This window comes from Calonectris borealis, unplaced genomic scaffold, assembly GCF_964195595.1.
Source record: "Calonectris borealis unplaced genomic scaffold, bCalBor7.hap1.2 HAP1_SCAFFOLD_288, whole genome shotgun sequence".
NCBI lineage: Eukaryota > Metazoa > Chordata > Aves > Procellariiformes > Procellariidae > Calonectris > Calonectris borealis.
In genome coordinates, this window is record NW_027441672.1 from 2,038 (window position 1) to 22,465 (window position 20,428).

At 46.2% G+C, this 20,428-nt stretch overlaps 1 pseudogene; it reads left to right on the forward strand.

The window, feature by feature from the left end:
- The first annotated feature begins 524 nt into the window (after positions 1–524).
- On the forward strand, positions 525–18,620 carry LOC142077518 (membrane-anchored junction protein-like; annotated as a pseudogene).
- The last annotated feature ends 1,808 nt before the right edge of the window (positions 18,621–20,428 follow it).

The following is a 20,428-nucleotide window of genomic DNA, read 5'->3' on the forward strand; positions in this document are numbered from 1 at the left end:
GCAGCAGGGGACTGCCTGCCGCTGGTGGCTGTCGGGCGGCGGCGGGGGCACCGGGGAGACGTGCGGGTGTGGAGAGAACCGAGTGCTGTGCCCGCAGGGGCTGCCGGGACCCACAGCACCGGGCTGACCCTCACAGCCTGTGTCGGTCAGGGGCTGCGGCAGGTCCTGCCCGGGCTCTCCTGCCAGCCCCGGGGCGAGAGGCCTGCAGAGCTTCAGGGGCGTGGGTAGTGACATTTCCGGAGCAGGGCAGCTGAAGGCGGGGCCGCCACCAGCCCGGAGCCTGTCCTCTGATCCTGCCCCAAAATACCCTGCTGTCTTGGAATGGGCACTTGAATCAGCGATTCTCTGATGGTAGGAGACGCTGGTAGGAAATCTCTTCTCTCTGCAAATGTCCTCTCGAGCAAAAACTGCACGTAAGCCTTTCTTCTCGTATGACAGAATGAGATGTGGTGAAGGGGTTTAGTAATTTACCTTTGACTCTCCTGCTTCCCTAGGCTGGCATTCAGGGAGAAAGAAAGATGTTGAAACCATTTACCTGTCCGTTGCTTGAAACGAGGTTTCTTCATGCAGGCAGGCTGGTGTACAAATTTAAAAGCCGGTATGGCAACTTCAACAGGTAAGCACGTTAAAGCTGAAAAGTCAACCTGCAGTTTGATGACTGCAGGTAGCAGAGGGTTAATACGAGACCCTAAATTCAGATCTTGGGGGCTCCTCGTTTCTTGCCTTCTTTCACTGGCCGTGAAAGTGAACACTTAAAAGTTGCTGTTGCTATTGCACTTGCACAGGCCGAGCATTGGCGTAAGAGAGTAATTTGAGCTGTAAAAAATGCCCCTATTTCACTGCCACGTGTGGATTTTGTGCTTCAGTGGAAAAAGAAGCTGTTTTTACTGACAGCATTTTCAGATTTTGTAAGTGTTTAACTGAGAAGCTCTAGACCCTTCGTAGTGGTTTAACCTTAATGGTTCTGTGATTCTTCTTCCCCCGGTTTTATTGCTGAGCATGACATCATATGGCATGGACTATCCCTTTGGTCAGTTGGGGTCAGCTGCCCCAGCCGTGTCCCCTCCCAACTCCTTGTGCACCCTCAGCCTGCTCGCTGGTGGGGTGGGGTGAGGAGCAGAAAAGGCCTTGGCTCTGTGTAAGCCCTGCTCAGCAGGAACGAAAACATCCCTGTGTTACCAACACTGTTTCCAGCACAAATCCAAAACATAGCCCCATACTAGCTACTATGGAGAAAATTGACTATCCCAGCCAAAACCAGTACAGCCTTGGAGCTCTGTACTCAACATATGTACTAATTTCTTGGGCTGTCTGCTGTTAGCAATGTGCCTTTCGCTGGCCTTGCAATCTGGCGCTCAAGTGTGGGTGTAGGAAGAGGCTTTGGAAGCTCCCACTGGCTGCTGGCAGTAGATGTTTGTTGTGCTCTCGGGATTTTTTCTCTCAAGGTTCCCTTTCCGCTGCCACTCCTATTTCAGATGTGTTTGTGACAAACCTGTCCTGTTGTTTTGAAACAACACCGTGCCTCTGCTGCAGGCGGAGGGGCTGAGCAGGACTTTCAGGATGACTGCTTCTCTCAGTTTCTAGAAGGCACTGTAGTGTCAAGCCTGAGAAATGAGAATGAAGGGAGAGTATTTTAGTCTGTGGTCCCGCAGGCATGCAAGGAAGAGAAAGGAAAAGAGCCTTTGGGTGTGCAGGGGACAATGAGTAGGAGGGTTGTGGGAGGTAACGGTTGTGTGGTAAGCCTCAAATAGGAAGTTCTAGTTAGTAGCCAGCAAAGTAACTGAAGCACAGGGTCCTGAGTAGTCTGGTCAGGTGGGGAAGATGCCAAACAAGAAAGGAGGATGATCTTCTAGAGGTGAAAAAGAGACTTTCCCTGAGGGTATTGTCCTGGAAGAATCTGCTTGTGTCTGCTGGTCAGACACGCAGAGATGATGGGCAAGTGCTTTTGCGAGTGGGCAGAACCTTGACCAGCTCACTCAAGGAGCTCTGGAGCTTTTAGTTTGAGAGAGGACTCGAATCCTGGAGGCTGTGGGCTATAGTAATCACAGAAGTTTGTGCTACTCTGGCAAAAGGAGATGGAGCTGCTCAGGTTTAAGGGTAGTAGTCCAGACCAGGTGCTTATAGATTGTGTCCTGCTGAAGGAGTGTTCTGTAGAGCTCAGACTTGGTCTGAGCTGTCTCAGCCTGTGATAAATAATTAATAATGACAGTATTCATAAATATTAATTAAAAAAAACCAAAGCAGTGGCTCTGCATAATCTGGCTCCCTGTGTACATCCTTCAAGGCTGTGATCATCAGCAGACAGCAGTTCAGGGTCGATGCCCTGAAAGGCTTTTGGAAAGCCTTATAAGCTGTTGAGGTTAAATCTCTTTTCAGGTGGTGGTGACCATGCAGAAACCAAGACTGAGATCCTTTTGAGTCAGCAAGTATCCCTGCATCAGAGAAACAGGACAGCATTGTGCCATCCCGAAAACACTGTTTTCATGCCAGTGAGGTTGCAGCAGAGCTAAAATGCCATAGAGAATGACTCAAGCATCTGCCAGTAGAGTGGTTTCATGAGTGTGAGTGGATTTCTTTTTGCAATCAGATGTGCACAGACATTGCCAGAGCCTGGGTTTACTCTGGAAGTGACTGTTGTTAGCTGCAGAAGAATTGAAGGGAGTGTGCTATGAACATCATGCCAATTAGGCAGTCTCCAGACGTGAAGCTACGTTAAATCTCGTGCAACGCTGGTCTCCCTTTTCCTTTGTAGAAGTAGGCTGGCTCTTTGAAATTCTGTTGCATGACTTTATTTTGGGGTGAATTGAAATGCAATTGTTTCTTTAGCTTTGCTTATTAGCATTTTGCTGGAATAGTGTCAGATCCAGGAGGATTAACCCTCTTCCTTGTTTTGTTCTCTGTGTTGATTTTGGAGAGGAAGCTGTGTTGTCTGTCTTGTGGTGTCGTGTGGCGTTCAGAAGATCCTTGAAATGCTGCTCTTGTCTGTGACTAAGCTCTTTCCCTCAGCGTAATCCCTTTGGAAGGCACTGCCAGTAGTGTGCGCACGTTTCTGAACAGCCTGCAGGTGTGTGATCCCCTGATGGTAAAGAGAGCACTACATTTGTTTGAGTTTGGCAGTCTGTCATTGCCCCTGCGTGTCTCACGGTGTGTGTGCATTGCAACATCAGTTCTTGCAATTCATTGTTACACTTGAGGGAGGAGGACGTGAGACTTTTGCAGCACCTTTTGTGTTTCATAATAACTTCTGGAATTGGTAGTGAGCTCATCAAGTCAGTCTTCACATCAACATGGTCAAACATAGCAAAAGCAACTCCTTTTACAGCGCAACTCGTGAAACTCTTCCCCGTTGTGTCATGGTTGTGGTGAATAGGGCGTACTTATTCAAAGCATGTGGATTCACTCCCAATTCGTAAGAGAGAGTAAAGGAGTAAGTCCTAAGTGCTTACATAGCCTTATGCCCAAAGCAGTGCTATCAGTCAGCCTGCGGATTTGGGAAGTGAAAATCCTGTTCCCTGCCCCACAATAAGGTGGTGACTGATCTGAGGACAGGTTCCCAAAAGAACATTGAAAGAGTTGCAAGAGCTGATCCCAGCTGATCATAGAGCTGATGATCTACACATGTGTGCAGGCTTTTGCTAGAGTGAGGTCATCTTCACTGAAGGTCTCTGGAATCCCCAGGGAAAACCAGGTAGCAATGAAGGTTTTTCCCTTCTTTAACAACTCAAAGATGACTCCGTTTTTGCATTGCTACACTCCAGACTTAAAAGAAAATAATCACCCCGTCCTCCCCAAGCCCCCCCCAACCCAACCGGTGAATCCCCCACAGTAAGATAGCAGGTCTGACATCCTTGTCATGAAACCCTGGATGGTGCCTTGCTTTCTTCCATTCTTTCCACCCTTGTTTCCTCGTCACCACGGCAAAGTCCCTTCCTGAATCGTCCTTTAGTTTCCCTGCTGCTTCATGAAGACTTCATGACCACAGCGTAAGTCTTGAGTGGGTGATATCTGTCCTGCTGCTGCGGCGTGCTGTGTAATTCCTTTCATTAACTTGTTCTGTATCAGGCAAGGAGAGCGCCTTTCTAAAGAGGAAGGAGGGTCCTCATCTCTAACCAGGTTCTGGCTGGGGACCTGGAATGTGGAGGATATGAGAATGGCTGCCTACCAGACCATATACCAGACGTCTTTTTCTTTAAGATGTTCTCTCTCCCTGTGCATTTTATTGTTGGCCGATACCTAGCAGCAAACAACTTTTAAGAAGATGGCTTACAAAAGATGTAGTTAATATTTGGGAACAAAGTTTGATGCGGGCAGTACACAACTCCCAGCACCACAGGGCCTGACTCCAGTGCTGCGAAGGCCCGTTCCTCTGCAGGTTTGCACCGTGGAGGGCATTAAGAGACGTGTCCTGCCGGTGCCGCCTTCTAGGCCCTTGAGCAGAATCGCGATAGGTTGGAAGACAAAGGTGCTGGTTTGCGGGCACCTTGTCAAAAAACCAATCCTAGGTGTTACTGAGGATCGACTGAAAACATCTGATCTCTCATCCATTGTATCCTCAGACACACAAAATATAAATGGGCAGAAAATTCACAAGAAACAGTCCTTGTGGAATAATGGATGTTTTTTACGTACAATAAATTCGGAATTCACCTGCCTGCTAAGTATTTTGTCTGTGCAATGGGAATGATGTTCTGTTGCTGTTTAAACTCTTGCAATGAATGTACCTCCATTGCTTTTTGATTGGTGTGGGGCTAACTCTCTCTGTTTCACAGCACTCCTGATCTCGACCACACTGGAAGTGCTGTCAAGGAGTTAGAGGTAGGAGATGAAGCAGCTCCACGGGACCTTAGCTGAATGTTAGGCTGAGCAAATCTTGTGTTTGTTACGGGACTGAGGACATTTTGTCAAATGCAACATTTCAAGTGTGAGAAATGGGGAACTTCTCTGGAGAGTACGAGGGTGAAAAAAAAGACGTAAATGAAAGATGTCATCAACAGGCAGAATTAGCGTAGACGAGTAACGCCTTTATTTGAAATATTTCCAAGAAGCTATTGACTGTTAAAATTGGACAAATGAAAACCCCTCTTTGTCAAGCTAGTTGCACCCCGTTCCTTTCTGATTCCTGTTCAGATTCATTCTGAATCCCATGGTTTCTCTTTCAGCCCCAGGCCTGACCACTGCTTTTAACTTCTCAGGCTTGACCAGCTGTCAAACCCTCTTATTTTTTCAGGAGCCATGGCAGTACTGGTGAGCTAGCTTGACAGAGGCTAATCTAATGCTAAATTGCACATGCTTTCCTTATAGCTGTGGAGCTAGTGGAACCAGTGGATGTTCTTTTAATGATGCCATTACTTTGTGACCAACCTGCTCTTCCATGATTCAAGCAAACTGTAAAGTAATTTTAATTTTTTCCAAAGCCTTGAAACTGTCCTTGACAGTGGAATTGTGGCTATAGTGTTAATATTCTTCCTTCATTTCTTTTTTTGGCCTCTCCAGGAAGCGTTCAAGTAATCCTTGGAAATTTTGATGATTTACATTCATTTTCTACAGACCGCTTCACTATCTTTCCGTGTATCCTTTCTTTCCTACTCATAAAAGAAAAGATTCAATGACTTGTATCTGTTGGGCATGGCTTAATTCAACATTCATGTCCAGCAGCGTGCAGATCTTTAGCTGGAGTATGACACCTTTAAGCTTTGCAGTTTTACTTTAGCTGAAGATCCTCCTCAGTTGTTGCTTTCACCAGAGAGAGAACTGATGTGAAAAGAGTGTTTTGCAGTGTTTTCAGATGAACACCCCTGCATTCCAAATCAGATTTAGCCAGAGAAAATGAACGTGTATATATAAAATCACAGGAAGCCCACCTAATGCGATTGCAAGCAAAGCTAGTGCACTGCTTAAAAAGGTTAATACAACATAAAACGCTCCTTACAGGCTCAGCAACAGTGGCCCACTAGTAGAGAAGACTGCAGGAGTTTTCTTCTAAGGTACATTAGGATTAAGTCATATCCATGAGCCTCTGGGGATGGATTGTACCTGCAAGGCCGTCTTCAGTCTGTACAGGAAGAAGTTTGAGCTTGAACTTGAGAGAACAGGATAGTGTTCCCATGAAATCTTACGTTGCCTGGAGGGATGTTGAGTATAAGAGTTGTTTCTTGGGTGGGAGCAAATGTGAGTATATGCTTACGCACCAACATAGATGGCTGAGAGGAGCAAAAAGCACCTCACAGAGTGAGTTTTATGGGGAGAAGTAGTTGGGCTGAGATAGTTGGAAGACCAGACAGGCTTTTGGACACACAAAGCCTGCAGGACTGTCACCCAGTTATCCTGGTCCCCTCTTCAATGTAGTCTTTGAAGTCTGGAAATAAAAGTGAAGCAAATGTCCTCCACACAGTATTCGCCTTATTTTGCTCATCCCCCTTACTCCTTTGAGACCAATCACCAGAGTTTTTCCTTCTTCCCTAGAGTTTACAGGGGCGTTTAGCTGCCGTCAGTCTGGCCTGCTGTCAAAAGGCAGCGCTGTAAAAGCTTTGTGCCATTGCACAGCATAGGCATATGGAGCTAATATTCGAATATTGGCATGCACAGGCTTTGTTGAGTGTAGTTTCCTGGGGATTTCACTTTTGGTATGTACGTGCTGAGACGTTTGAGGCTGGATTATTCTGGCCAGCAGCTTTACTACAGGCTCCTCCTCCCTCTAGATGTTTTTTCATCAGAGTGCATCAAGGGCCCGGCTAGCCTTCATCTCTTTCTTCTTGCTTGTGCAACTGGACAGAACTTAGCCGTGTCTGCTGCATATTCTGCAGCTTATTGGTTTGAATTGACAATCATTAAATTAAAGAAATGGTAACCGTTAATTATTGTTCCTATTGTAGTTGCTGTAGTGTAAAGGGTTAAGAAGTAACTCTCCTGAGGCTCTTGTTGAAGAGAAAAGTAAGTTAGTTGAATGAGAAGCCTTTTCTGTCGTAAGGTGTGTCAATTTGTGAATCAGATCAGGCCCTCTGGCATCACCTCCTGTGGTTCTGGGTGCCCAGGAGTAATGAACACCCACGTGTTTCCGCCTCCAAGGCATTCCCTTCCAGTCTTGGAAGGCTGCATTATTGCCACAGCTCGTAATAACAGGCGAGAAGGAGGTCATCCTCTTTCTCTGTCAGAGGCTGGTATGTACGATAGCAACTCTCTCCTGTTCCTGCCAGGAAGAGAAAGTAGCCAAGAGCATCGTCAGACAGGAAGCACCCAAACAAACGAAGCCTCTGCTTGGTTTGCCAGTTTTGCCTGTGTGCTTGAGGAGTGTTTGATTCACGAAGGTCTATTTCTAGGACTTGGAAGTCCATCCACATGCTCAGCCAGCACTGGGCCTTGATGCGAACTGCAAGTTCAGAGGCCTGGCGTGATGAGTTGTCCTGCAATCTGTGTGTCGGGCTGTAGCATAACTCTTAGTTCATCACCCGCTGTGGGAGTCACCTGGCTGAATGTTTCTTGTCATATGTTACTAGTGGTTTTTCACAAAGTTCATATTGACAGATTGCTCCCTTATCCGTATGTTCAGTTGGTATGACTGCTGAAGCCTTACAAGAAGACATTGTCAGGACTGCTGCTCCTTTGAAATGTTAGTGCTGTGTTCTTGAGTCCTATCGCTGTTCTCAGGTTTGAGTAAATGGGAGAGAGTATCAAAGATGAGATTCAAACATGAGAATGTCCATTTTGTGCCTTATCCCTACATTTGCACTGTGTATCTAGAACTCCACTCCTTTCAGCAAAACGTATCTTGTGGTAAGTCGCTATGGTTATGTTTGGATAATTTCTGGAAACATCTATGATCTATGTCTTGCTTTTCCCTTTCCCTTCACCTGCTGTGTCTTTGAATTAGAGGGAGCAAAACTGCGTGCAGTATGGCTGTGGATTTGAAATAGGGCACAACAAGGTGTTCTCTTTTGTCCTGTATTGCTTTTCTAAAATTTCCTGAATCTCTCTTTGCCTTTTCAACCATTGCTGATTCTTCAGCTAGTATTTTTATGAAGCAATGCCCAGTGGCTCCCAACCTTCGTTCTTTAATGTCAGTAGCTAGGCTGGAGCCAGCACATGTATATGGAACGCATGTTTTTCTTCCTCGTGCTTGACTACGTTTGTTGACATTCAACTTCACACTCTTTGTTTCTATTTTCCTAATGAAAGAATGCATTTGCTTTTCTAAATAATGATAGTAATAATGGTAATAATGTCTTTTGTGTAATTAGCAAATGTTGTCACCTCACTAGTGTGTCATTTTCCGGGTTTTCTGTGAATTCCCTGAACAGCCTCAGGCCCCAGCTGAGACCTCTGTGGGACTCTACATTTAACCTCCTCTGTTGTGAAAACCGCGTGTTTATTCTGACTATTTCCTGTTCTGATTATTGGTCCCTGAGAAAAGTTGCTGTTTTTCTTAAGACTGCTTAGTAGGTAATCTGGTCTTCTTTATAAAATAGACAACTAGTCGTTTCTTAATCTCACCCGTTTGTTTGCGTGTAGCATCCCCTATCAAACATACCATGTTTGGATGTAAAAACTTCTAAATGTGGAGAATTCACTCACTGCCCTGTACACCTTGCTCCAGTATTTAATTACCCTCCCCAGATAGTTGTACGGCGTTTCTATTCTAAAATTATGCGCAGCATAACGTGCTGTTGCTTTCAGGCACTGATGTTTCCAGTTTCCGTTGGCAGGGATTTTTCTTCAGGAAAATACGTATGGATCAGAGGTTAGCTGGCCAATGTTCTCTGGAGGCTGTGCTCCAGATGTCCTTGCATCTTCCACCTGGTGCCCAAAACACAGAGTGATGCTAACAGTTCTTCACTTCCTTCTTATCTTCTGAAGACTCCTTCAACTTCCTCAAGAAAAGCAGTTGTCCCCATCCCATCGACGTGGTATTCATAGCCAGGAATTCTAGTTCTGAAAGAGCTGTATTTGCTGTTTTTCAGTTCCAACATATCATTTGCAAGTCCAGCATTGTTTCTAAGTAGTTTATCTTGTCCTCAAAAAGTGAGGTGCAATGCAAAAATCTACTTTTAAGTTGGTTAAAGAAAGTCCAGTCTAAATATTCACCAGATTTTATAATACGTCTGTTACAGGTAAAGATGTAAACAAGGCCAGTTATGAGCTTGAAAGGTGTGTGTGTGGTTTTGTTTTGTTGTTGGTTTTGTTTTTTTTTTAATTCTAAATAATCTGGAGAAGCAGGATATATATATGGGCAATGCTACAGTTCTGCTATTTCTAGGTGTCAGTCAGGCAGTGTAAAGTGGCACGGAATTCTCACCTAGAACCATCCAAGTTGAGAGAAATCTTCCTGTCAATTCCAGCAGACTTTGAAGGAAGCCCTGCCTCAGGACCTGCGAGCCCCGCTGGCTTCAGTTAGATCTATTTTCTACAAGTCTGAGCTGAGCTGTCCAATGGTTTCTTCACTGTGAAAGTCTGTATGAGATTGATATTTCTGAATAATTAAGTAGTTTCCTAGGTGCTGTATATGTGATAAACAACAAAGTTAAGCTTCTTAGGAAAGTTTTTGTTTAATGAGAGCTCAGGATAGGTTTGTTTTCAATACGGTAAGTGTCTGAAGATGGAGTGAATTAGTGAAGATGTCCTGTCCAAATTCCCCAAAAGAATTTTTCTATCTCTGCTAGCATTACATTCCTGCTAGTTACATTCAGAGGCTCTCCTCTGAAGATGGAGCAAATAGGATGTGCTGGAAAGCAGTGGTTTTTGTTTAAAACTGTTGAGCATAATTCTCTAGGTGGCCTCTCAGTTTGAATAAGGAAGCTAATCTTTTATTCCCGAATCATTTTTTGGTTTTCATTGTATAAACATGAACAATTTTGCGAATTGTATGAAAAGTATGAGTGTATATTTTTTTATGAATGTATATTAACTCTGAATTTTATTCTAAAATAGCAAAGTTAAAATCAAACTTTATCAATGCCAAGCTTGCAATGTTTTGAAGGTCAAGAGAAGAACTGAAGTGTCAGAAGGTGCTGCAGTGGAAGAGACAGTGAAGAGGAGAAGAGTGGAAGTCGGACCAGGGACCTCATGCCCACAGTCGGGTGTGGACAGGTCAGTTGACGACAAAATAGTCTTCCAGGGCACATACCAATATTTTTAATGTCTCTTGTACCTTCCTCATATTTCATTCCTGAGTGATCCTTTGCCCCATTTTTCTTCTTCCTTCTCTTCCGTAGGTGACAGAATCTAAGCAGCATTGCCCATATTTGGAGAAAAGTCATATACTTTCAGGTTCCCATGCCATTAACTAGAGGTCTTCCTGTTTAACGCCTTCGTGTTAACATTATCTGTCGAATCACAGCAGGGTGAGAACTCGGCAACTAGACAAAGCAGTGCACTGACTTGCAGACGTGAGCCGGGGATGACAAGGGAAGAACTGGGAACAGTTTTCTAGCTGCCTCCCAGCCTGTTCCTCTGAGTCGGCTGATGAATGCTGCCTCTCAGCTTGAGGCTGACAGCAAAACACATTTGAGCTTGCTGTTTTCAAAGTGCTTTTAAGTCTCATGGAATTGCACGTTGTGTGTGCACATGAGGATTATCACGCATCTTTCCCGTCAGTTTGTTTGCTAACTAAACTTCTCGCGGTGATTCCAAAGTAGATCTCTATCTCTGGATTTCACAGAATCATTGAGGTTGGACGGGACCTTTGATATCATCAAGGCCAACCCCTCCTGCTCAAGCAGGCTCACCCAGAGCAGGTTGCCCAGGATGTGTCCCCTCAGGTTTTGAGTGGACTCCAAGGGTGGAGACGCCACAACTTCAGTGGGCAACTGGTTGTAGTGCTTGACCACAGCTGTAGTCAAAAAGTTTCTTCTTATGTTCAGATATAATTTCGTGTCTTGCAATTTGTGCCCTTTGACTCTTGTCCCGCCAGAAGGCACTGCTGAGGAGAACCCGGCTCCCTCTTCTTCATTCCCTCCCATCAGGTGTACATTGATAAGATCCCCCCTGAGCCTTCTCCAGGCTCAACAGTCCCAGCTCTCAAAGCCTCTCTGCATACGAAAAGTGCTCCAGTCCCTTCATCATCTTTGTGGCCCTTTGCTGGGCTCTCCCCAGTCTTGTCCTGGGGAGCCCAGTCTGGACAGAGCTCGCAGTCTGGCCTCAGCAGCCCTGAAGCAGAGGGGAAGGATCACCTCCCTCGAGCTGCTGGCAAAACTCTTCCTAATGCAGCTCAGGATGTTGTTGGCCGCCTTCAGCACGAGGGTGCAACGCTAGCTCGTGATGGCGAACTTCAAGCTTCGTTCTTGACTGCCTTTCAGAGGCAGGCCCAATATTAGTAACAGTCTAGCAGTCGTCTTTCTTTCATAGAGTGTAGCTTTTAAAAAAAGAAAATTTGTGTTGTACTTAATATTCACAAGTCCGTGGCAGCCAGTCCCAGATGCAGCGTTGTGATCGGAAGTGTTTATGCTCACCTTTCCCCTCCTATGGCAATGTGCAGACCATGTCAATTCATCTCCCTTGTTGCCTTATATTCTACCCAATTCCCAAATGTATTTCATGCAGAGATTGTAACGGGAGAAGGCTGAAGCCCGTTCTTTTCCTGCTCATACAAATGTAGTCCTTTCACCCTGCCACCCCGCCTCCCATCAGTTTCCAGTCTAAAACTGCTGGAAATGAGTGAAGAATGAGACCAGGATCTCAAATGCTTTCTAATCTCTTTTAGCCAAGACATGAGTTGTAGATTCATACAATACAAGGCCAGAAAGGGTTATTTCATGATGCAATCTGGCAGTTCTCTCTTAGTCCTGTATCTTGCCCCAGCAGTTACGCTATTCCAGAAAAGATTAAAACAGTTAATCATTTTAAAGTGTGTTCTTGATTTCAAAATTAAATTGGTGAGGCATCAACTTCAAGCCTTCTGTCCTTTTTTTCCCAGTACTCTGTTAGACTGAAGACCTCATTCAGTCTGAGCATTCCCCCCCTCCCGCCCCCAGGAAGGAGTTTGTCTACTGTAATCAGACCACCTCTTGATCTTTTTTTCTTTTTGGACAAGCTCTTTTGCTCATAATTCCTCATGGAGGATTTGGATTTGGGTTTTCTTGGGGTGCTGTTGAGTGTTGAGCTATCAGAATCTCCAGGTGTCACTGCCCAGTGGTACTGGTCAGCTCAAAGAGCACTATTTTGTGTGTGAAGCCAGGATTGTTTTTCCCCACGTGCATCCCCACTCTGTACCTCTCTGTACAGAGTTTCCTCTGCCATTTTATTGCTCCGTGACCGTGGTGGTGCGTTCCTTCCTGCCCCCCCTTTTTTTTTCCCAGTGTCACTCTACGACCTCAGGAACTCCTGATAAACTTTGGCCCCCCTGTAACGAGTTGGGCAGTGAAGTGTCCCTTGACTGCTCCAAGAACTCCTGCACGGCAGGAGTGAGGAACAGCACTGGCCGTCCCAGAACTTTCGTTACCTAACCCAGGTGGGGGACAAGGTTGGGGATAATCCATCACTTCCCTGACACACTTCTCTGAGTTGTAATTTGAGGGGAATGGCACCATTGTTGATGAGATCTTGGGAATTGTCACGGATGACTAAAGCCAGTCATCTGACGAACTCTAAACAGTGGTCCTTAGTGAGACCATCTCAGCTCTCCTGGACCGCAGCGGGCTGCACCCAGAACCTCCCTCTGAGTGGGACGCCTCTCAGAGTTCGCAAACTCTTGAGTTTGTGCGATTCGGAGGATCACTGAGACCTGGGCTGAAACACTCCTCGGCCAAGACACTCCTCGGGGCTCAACCCTTCGCCTGTTGAGAAATGCCAAGGCATTTAACGTGACTATTTCACGAGACTTGAGGCGGATTTTTAACAGGTATACCCTTGTAAACTTATCTAGCTTTGGTACCATATTCATATATATATATATATAAATTGATCTAGATCTTTTGTGTGTTTATGTGTATAATCAATGATAAGTATAATCTGTAGTTAAGTTGTTTTAGTATTTGTAGTAAACTTGACTACCTTACTCTATAGCTGCCAAATTGATTAATGATTAAATATTGTTAGAATCTTATGATTTACCTCAAAACTTTAAATTGCTGCTAAACACACGTAACCCCTAGGTATAAATCCGTTGCCCAGGTCTGAGACTAGGGGTAGATCCAGCCGCACCTAGGCTCCTCTCTGAGGAGGAGTTTAGAAAGCAAAGGCGCCTACTCTGAACCTCGTGACCCAATGGGAGGTCCTTCCTATCCCTTTCTGTATTAGACATAAACCGTTGTCCAAGTCTGAGACTAAGACTGGGTCCAGTTGGATCTCTTCTGAACCTCGTGACTCAACGGGAGGGTCTCCTTACCCTTTTTGTATTAGACACCAGCCATTGTCCAAGTCTGAGATTAAGGTTGGATCCAGCCGGGTCTTCTCTGAACCTCGTGACTCAACAGGAGGGTCTCCCTTAGCCTTTTGTCCTCGGTCTTTCTATAAATCATTCCAATACAATTCTGACACGATTTTCCCTGTGTACACTTAATCCATGTAATGAGTAATAGAGTGAACCTTGCCATCAAATTCTGTTAACTTGCGCTTTTACAAATTCCTATTAAAATCACTTTTGCTGATACCTTTGCCAGTGATTCTTTAAGCGGCCTCAAAACTACTATTTTGCGACAATGACCCACTCTTGTAAGATCTTTCTATGGTTCTTTGCTACCTGCCCGTCTCTTTATGTCAGTAACCATGTAGGATTTGCAAGCTCGCTCAGCTTGCTGCTCATCCCCCTTTCCGTGTTATGTAACGCTTTTTTTTCTCTTTAACTGCTTGTTGATTTTTCTAGAAAAGCAGAAAGCCTAATACTGGAATGAGTGCATATTTTTGTTTTTTAAGTGATACTTTGAAACATGAGTCTGAATATAGATTAAGGGTATAGATCTTGTTGGCTAGAGGTACTAAAATCCTGATTTCTAATGAAATACTTGGAGTAGCCATTTACAAGGTTGCTTCCTTTTTGTGACTTTTTGTAAGCTCAGTTCTTACTTATTTCACTTATTTTTAGAACTGGAGCTGAGTGTGTTCACCATATGAGTAAAGCAAAGCATGGATTTGAAACAGTAAGCTACAGAATATTCAGAAGGAGACGAGAGCATCTGCTTAGTCCTGGATTCTTAAAGTGGCAAGCATAAAACTGCCTTCAGGTATTTTTTTTCCCTTTTCACCTGCATCACCTGCATGGAGACATTTTTGATTCCTGCTCATCAAACTTAGCCAAGGGATGAGCTTTAGAGGGAGACGACACAAGCTTTTCTGACTGTCAAGCTACAAACTCTAGGGGTGAGCGTGGCCTCTCAGAGATGAGCCTGAAGGATGCCCTTGCCTTGTCTTCAAGACTCCAGTCCTCTTTTACCTCAGATGCCCCTTCGTGCAGAACTCCATGGAGGGCCAACAGTGGGTGCTGACACCTTGACACTGGCTTCGGTGTGAGTACCTGCCACCCCCCACCAGTGTCCTTCCTCTGTGCAGATGGCCTTGCAGGCACCTCTCTCTTCTTTGAACAGCGTCATGACTTTTCTCACTATGGCATCGGGAGGCAGATTTACGACAGGATCATTCCAGAGGGATTGGCAGTTGCTTTCTAAACCCACTGTTCTCCAAAGACCTTGCAGGAGTGGAAGATTCTTTCTCTTTTAGCCCACAGACTAAAAGGCTGCTCTGACAGAGCTGCTGTTCGGCAGACCCTTTAGCTCACAGGTTCTTCCCTAACGCCCCTGTTCTCCTCCTCCCGGCTGTTGCCCATCCTCCCAAATGTCCCAGTGCATTTCATCCGTTTTCTGGATACTGATACCCGTTCTAAGTTTAGTTCAAATCCCTGCCACCCTAGCGCCTTCCTGGCCTTTTTCCCTCTCCAACTCTTAGGAGAGAGTATTTTCCAAGGAGGCAAACTCATTCCTCTTGGGATTGTCCACAGAAGAAGTTGCCTGGTAGTATAAAAGGAACAGCTTCTTCTCCCCCTGTTCCTTGGGAGGTGAACAGTTGCATCATACCTGGATTTCTGCCTGTTTCTGCATGATGACATGCTGCCCCCATTTCAGGAACCTTTTGGACCTCTCCGCAACTGGCTGAGCCTTTACGCAAATGTGGTCTGTGGGCTTGCTTGCAATCTCAGATGGCCAGGGCATACTTCTTGCTCCTGTAGAACTGGTTTCAAAGGGCCAATCCCAGCATATTTGCTCTGCAGGGATTCACTGCATATACAATGGCCTGCAATTTCAGGTGCTCCTAGTTGCATGGTTACCTTCAGCCTGCACAGATAAACTGCTGTAGTGAAACAGCCCTCATCTTCTTGTAAGCCCAAAACTTTTCCTTTCAGAATGTCACGTCCCGCCTGTGCGGAGGGAGAGGTGACTCAGATTCGTAAATTCCCTCGGTGTGGATTAAGGTGAAACGACACTCCAGGTCTATACATAAACAAAGACTTTTATTCCATTGAAACGAAGACGTTCCTAACAAACTCTCTAAGACTCAATTTGGAGTTTTAGAAAGCAGGTATTCTTTATTGCAGCGCTGGACGCACAGGGGGTCGCTCCACCTAGCGTGTGTGCCAAATCACGTAACCACAGGGGTTAAATACAATTAGAATATACATATTCATTACATTTCTGAGGAATAATCTAAATATTCATGTCATTTCCCGGAATTCATTAACATATGCAAAAGTCTCTGACGCATGCGCCCTTCGGTGGTCTTTCGGGTCCTCTGGTGGTCGTCGATAGTCTTCATCACAGTGCCCTCTGAGGTTGAACTCAGTCTTTACGCATGCTCCGTCTATGCCTTGGCTTGGTTTACATGTTTTTCACTTGTAACAAGCTGGCTTATTCCAGTCTACCTTCCCTATCTACCCTACAAGGTTAGCTTCTCTGTCTAATTTACGTAGAGTACCAAGTTTCAAGGTTCTTTTATTTACCGAATGCACGGCCTATCTACTCATAAAGCATTCCTAACCCATCTACATCATTTCAACCACAGAATCTCATGTCTCTTCCCTGTTCCTTTCTTAACAATGCTTCCAAGGTACACAGTTTATCTGCATACCTACAGACACAACACCTGCTAGTTACCTAACTTTTAAGCAACAAATCCTAACAAACTGTATCCACTACATCACCGTATAGCTAGGCTCATTGGTAAATAATTGGGTAGCAGAAAAACTTATTGCTCGCCACAGCTGAAGGGGTTTATGCCTTGCGTTACTTACTAGAAAAGGTAGAAGAATAAAAGAAGGAGAGAAGAGGAGAGCAAGAGGTGGGGGGGGAGAGAGAGAGAGACGGGGAGAGATCGATCACCGGTCCGGGTTCCAGCATTGGTCCCGCCAACGGGAGGTCACTGGTCTGTAGGAGCACTCGTCCAGAAGTTCCCCCACCCCCTGGCACTTTGCCTTCCCCTTTTATGTCCACCGTTCACTACAAACTGCCCCTCTGCTGCGGTGGCAGTTCCGTAGTTTGCTTCCATTGGTTCTTGTGTGCCGCCTCTTCACTTAAAGTTGCAGTGTCCTTTCTTTTTACTGCGCATATTCAGTGAGGAAGGGGCTTTGTTGGGTAGGGGGCTTTTCCTGCTGGTGGGTGGTTAACTCCGACGAAACTGAGCAAAGTGCAACGATGATAGAACTGGACGAGTGCAGCAGTACCGAAATGAGAACTGGCTTCAGGATGCAACAGCCCAACACCACACACCATCTTTCTGGCCCTGAAAGACTGTTATGACAGATGGAGCCCAAAGTTGTGGACTAAAGGAACTCAATGGACATTTATATATATTTATGTATATATATGTATGTATATGTATTATATGTATATATGTATGTATATGTATTATATATGTATATATATAAAAAAGATAGTGGTGATTAATTGAAAGGTATCGAAAAATGTGAGACCTAAGCATAACGTAAATGGTATGGAATAAGGGGTGGATACTGTCCTAGTTTCGGCAGGGATAGGGTTAAATTTCTTCCTAGTGCTGTGTTTTGGATTTAGTATGAGGAGAATGTTGATAACACACTGATGTTTTCAGTTGTTGCTGAGTGCCCTCCTAGTCCAAGGACAGCTCCCGTGCCTACTGACTGAGCTAGGTACACAAGATGGGAGGGAACATAATCAGGACAGCCAGCCCAGCTGGCCAATGGGGTATTCCATACCATGTGACGTCATGCTCAGTATATGAACGGTAGGCGTGATCCAGGAAGTGCCGATCGCTACTTGGTTATCGGTCAGCGCGGGTGGTGAGCAATTGCATTGTGCATCACTCATTTTGTATATTCTATCATTATTTATTATCATTATTCTCCCTTTTCTGTTCTATTAAACTGTCTTTATCTCAACCCACGAGTTTTTCTCACTCTTACCCTTCCGATTCTCTCCCGGTCCCACTGGGGGGGCGGGGGGAGTGAGTGAGCGGCTGCGTGGTATTTGGCTGCCTGCCAGGTTAAACCACGACAGTCCACGGGTGGTTAACATGCTAATTAGGATAGTTCACCCATAGTTCAAGTACTTTCTGGCAGTCTTTGTTCTCTTGGTGCTTATCTTACTCAGCATGTTTCTTCCCCCAAGGCCAGGCCCAGTTAACTCTCTACAGAGGGTGAATAATGTCTTTTGTTGCATTCCTTTATCTCACCAGAGCCTTCCTGGGATTCATCCCCCATTCCTGCAAGTGTCTGAGAAGTTCCTCAGACAGGCTCGGGGGATTTCCACCCCCTGCTCCCTTATCAGGTTTTGTCTCCTGTCCTTGTCTGCACCCTCTGAGAAAACAGTTCTTTGTTCCAGGGGTTACAAGTGAGCCTTGGTGTTAGCTTCCAGCTGGTCTCCTACACAGAATTCCTCCAAAGAAAGTAAGTGTGAGTTTAGTCCAGCAGCCCTTACTATGGGCTGTAACCAAGTGAGTTTCTGTAAGGAAGGAATTCCTGGATCGTTTCATTCCAATTGGTCATATTAAATCAAAAGCTGCAAGGATTACATTGGTATTAGTTTTCCTTTAAAAATCGTGTTTGGTATTTCCCAGCACGTGAGGTTAGGTCACCGATGATTTTGGCCGAGACTCTCTTCCTGCATAACGACTTCCCACCCACAGAGCTAGGCTGCGTAGCTCTTTCAGAGCTGGATTATGAGATGGGAACCTCCAAATCAGTCTGCACTGATTCTTTGAAAGCTCCCAGGTGTCCCGTCAGTCAGAGTCTGGACCCATCTCTCCGTTTCAGGGTCTGCCGTTGGGTATGCAGGGAGTGTGGAGAGAGTGAGCTTGTGTTTCTGTTCTTGCTGCTGTTTCTTACAGGGGGACCTGTGGGATATAACCTTGAACAAAGAACAGCAACCAGTCAGGCTGAGGGTGCAATGCAGCTACTGCAGCAAATGGACCAAATGGACAACAAAGGAAACATGGAGTGAGAAGGAAGAGGTCTCTCAAAGTTCTGGAGAAGGTACTAATACTGCAGTTGTGAGCAGATGCAGTTCTGGCTATGGCCCAGCCTGTGTCAGAGACTGTGCCTGATTCTGGCAGTTCAGGTTCTACATTATCTTGAAGAATGGATACCTCTTTTCTGTGGTTAAACCAAAGTCTCCCAAGGCAAAGGAACATTCGCAGATGTCCTTTTGTCTGGTGGTAAGGAGGAGGAGGAGAAGGAGAAGGAGGACTCCTGAAGAGGAGGAAGGGGAGGAGGACTCTTGAGGAGAGGAGGAAGAGGAGGAGGACTCTTGAGAGGAAGAAGAGGAGGATTCCTGAAGAGGACGAGGAGGATTCCTGAGGAAGAGGAGGAGGACTCTTGAAGAGGAGGAAGAGAAGGAGGAATATTCCTAAAGAGGAGGAGGAGGAGACCACGTGAGAAGGTGGAGGACTCCTGAGGAGGAGGAGGACTCCTGAGGAGTAAGAAGATAAGGAGTTCTGAGGAGGAGGTGGAGGAGGAGGAGAAAGATGATGATGATTCCTGAGGAGAAGGAGGAGGGGGAGGAAGAGGAGAACTCCTGAGGAGGAAGAGGAGGATTTCTGAGAAGGAGGATCACTGAAGAGGAGGAGAAGAACACCTGAGGAAAGGGACTCCTATAGAGAAGGAGGAGGAGGATGGGGAAGACTCCTTAAGAGGAGGAGGAGGACTCCATAGGAGGAGAGGGACTCATGAGGAAGAGAAAGAGGACTCTAGAGGAGGGTTGCTGAGGAGGAGGGTTGCTGAGGAGGAGGATGGGAGGACTCCTTAAGGGGAAGAGGAGGAGGAGGACTCATGAGCAAGAGGAATACTCCTGAGGAGGAAAAGGAGGTGGACTCCTGAGGAGGAAGTGAAGGAGGAGGAAAAGGACTTCTGAGGAGGAGGAAGAGAAGGAGGACTCCTAAGGAGGAGCAGGACTCCTGAAAAGGAGAACTCTGTACGAGGAAGAGCAGAAAGACACCCGAAGAGGAGGAGTCCTCCTCTCGAGGAGGAGGTTTCCTTAGCAGGAAGAAGAGGACTCTGAGTAGGAAGAGACGGAGGAGGAGGACTCCTGAGGAGGAGAAGTCTGTAGAAGAAGGAGTCCTGAGTAGAAGGAGGAGGATTCCTGAGGAAGAGAAGGAGGAGGAGGACTCCTGAGGAGGAGGAGGAGGAAGAAGAAGATGACTCTTTAGGAGAAGGAGGAGGAAGAAGAGGACAATCTCGACAAGGAGGAATCCTGAGTAGGAGGAAGAGGAAGACTCCTAAGGAGGAGGATTCCTGTAGAGTAGAAGGAACACTCATGAGGACGAGGAGGAGGACTCCTGAGGAGGAGGAGAATTCCTTAGCAGGAAGAGGTAGACTCCTGAGGAGGAGGTGAAGGAGGAAAAGGACTCCTGAGGAGGAGGAAGAAAAGGAGGATTTCTGAGGAGGAGCAGGAGTCCTGAGGAGGAAAACTCTGTAGGAGACATCCTGAGGAGCAGGAGAAGGAGGATTCCTGAGAAGGAGGAGAAGGAGGAGGAGGAGGAGGAGGAGGACGACTCCTGAGGAGGAAGAGAAGGAGGAGGAGAAAGAGGAGGACTCCTGAGGAGGAAGAGAAGGAGGAGGACTCCTGAGGAGGTGAAGGAGGACTCCTGAGGAGGAAGAGAAGGAAGAGGACTCCTGAGGAGGAGGAGAAGGGGGAGGAGAAGGGGGAGGAGAAGGGGGAGGAGAAGGGGGAGGAGAAGGGGGAGGAGAAGGGGGAGGAGAAGGGGGAGGACTCCTGAGGAGGTGAAGGAGGAATCCTGAGGAGGAAGAGATGGACTCCTGAGGAGGAGAAGGAGGTGGAGAAGGAAGACTCCTGAATAGGAGGAGAAGGAGGAGGAAGAAGAGGACTCCTTAGGAGGAAGAGGAAGAAAAATAGGATGACTCCTGAGGAGGAAGAGGAGGAGGACTCCTGAAGAGGAGCAGGACTCCTGAGGAGGAGAACTCTGTAGAAGGAGTTGTCCGGGGAGGAGGGGAACTCCTGAATAGGAAGAAAACTTCTGAGAA